The 1,950-nt window shown below is 46.4% G+C and overlaps 1 non-coding gene across 1 annotated transcript in view; it reads left to right on the top strand.

Annotated features, from left to right (window-relative positions):
• The first annotated feature begins 1,612 nt into the window (after positions 1-1,612).
• The window catches only part of LOC104523414 (uncharacterized), a 14,142-nt gene continuing 13,804 nt past the window's right edge, over positions 1,613-1,950 (top strand). The window contains exon 1 of the transcript XR_003766176.1: positions 1,613-1,694. This is a non-coding gene — a transcript (uncharacterized LOC104523414). The remainder of the gene's footprint in view (positions 1,695-1,950) is intronic.

Genomic DNA, 1,950 nt, shown 5'->3' with positions numbered 1-1,950 from the left:
GGCACGGGACAGGAGACCAGGGGGGCTGGGGGAAGGTGTGCAAGATGTGGTTGTTGTGTCTCACTGTCCTACTCTGATTGACTGGTAACGAATTACATTGATTTTTCTTCCCCAAGTTGAGTCTGTTTTGCCTGTGACTGTGAGTGAGCCCTCCCTGTCCTCATTCCAACCCATCTCCCCATCTCACTGGGTGGGGGGAGTGAGTGCAGGACCGCATGGTCTGAGCTGTGGGTGAAACCACCACATCTCCACACACTCAACGTGCAGGTACATAATCATCCCCTGTTAACACGGTTACAATTAGGTCTTTGAAAGCAAGCGGGTCCATCTTCTCTTCTGCTGCTTCGACTTACCATCATGGGATCACGGGCAGGCAGCTGGTGGTGGGATGTAACAAGCATCCAGAGAGGGTTGTTAAGGCTTGGAAGAAAGGCTTGTTTCTCTCTCACTGTTATTTTCACGCAAGACACTGTTTTCTGTTTAGGAGGATTAGAAGATAGGCATTAAACATGTTAAATATGCCGAGGCAGTTGATGTTTACAGCCCTTGTAGAATTATTCATTAAAATATTAACTGCTAGACAGCCTCTTTTTAGGTTTTTTTTGTTTAAATCCAGCGATTTAGTAGCCCTCTTAAAAATCATGTTGTGTGATTCAGACATTCAAAGACTAAATAAGACAAAACAAAACCACCAGAATTACCCACAAAAGCACTAATTCTTGGGTTTACATTTGTTAAATTGTGATGGGCATGACATGCCTGAGAAATTCAGACAGATTTGTGGAGAGGGTGAGCTGTAGGATTTGACTCAGCTCTCTCCCATCTGCACCAGCAGCTTTCCCTTCCACGCAGCGCTGGGAAGATCTGGAAGGAGCCGTGTCCTTCTCCAGGTTTTTGCAGATACATGTGTGCGCTAAGGTTTGGCTTATAGAAGCTTTTCACGTGAGGACAAGATGTTACCTTGAAGTTCTGGCTCTTAACTGAACTCTTTTCCCTCCCTGTGCCTGTTTAAAGATGTTTCTAGTGGCTCTGCTCCTCTGTTGTCTTCTTTCTTATCTATAAACATGGTCTGGATTGCTTCCTTGGACCCCTTGTGTCCAATTTTCTGGCTGAGCAGGTCGAGTCTGCCGTTGCTGCTCTTCTCTCTGCCACGTTTAATGTGTGCTTTCTCCCACATATGGTTTTCCACATGATGCTGGTGTTTCTCACCTCTCTTCTGAGCACACCTACAGGTCTGGGGTGAGCCTGGGGCTCTGCCTGTTCAACGCTTTCCCTTGCTCTGTTAAAGGTGCCAGTTTGACTCTAAGAGGAGCCCAGCCACGGCTGCACACCTGTGTTTGATCATCACATATCCCAGATGGATTTTGCCCAGTGACCTGGAGACAATCCCCCAGGCCCACTGAGCCCGTGACATTTAAAAATGACCCACTCAGGGTCACTCCCTCACTTGTGTTGCCTTTAACTGCGTTTTTGATGAGCTGTTCTCATTGGGTTGTACAGGTAGAAGAGCTGGAACCCAGCGCAGTGTGACACCGTGATGACAAATGCCTGTCACCTTCTGTGTGCTTCATAGATACTGATGGTGTATCTCTGTTGTGTGTTTTTTGTGTGTTTCAGGAAAAAAGTGCCAGTTCAAACGTAAGACTTAAATCTGGTAAAGAGATCCCAGGATTAGTGCATCAACCCAGAGCAAAGTAAGTTCTCTTTTTTATTTTTATTTCTTTTTAATTGTAATACAACTAAAGTCAGGATTAAGCAGCATCTGTGAGATTTGCAGCTATTGCCCAGTGACAACTAATTGATGGTTCCAGCAGCCCTCAAACCATGCTCAATTTCAATAAAATAAATAAGGTCCCCTGTGTCCCGGTACTAATGGCACAGCCACTGCAGCATCCCTGCTGCAGCCTTCCTGGAGCCCCTTCAGGTACTGGGAGGCCACTAGACGGTCTC

The sequence above is a fragment of the Antrostomus carolinensis genome, unplaced genomic scaffold (genome assembly GCF_000700745.2).
Source record: "Antrostomus carolinensis isolate BGI_N321 unplaced genomic scaffold, ASM70074v2 scaffold19444, whole genome shotgun sequence".
In the NCBI taxonomy this organism is placed as follows: Eukaryota; Metazoa; Chordata; class Aves; order Caprimulgiformes; family Caprimulgidae; genus Antrostomus; species Antrostomus carolinensis.
The sequence above is the reverse complement of the archived record's forward strand: the minus strand, read 5'-3'. Positions and strand labels throughout refer to the sequence as shown.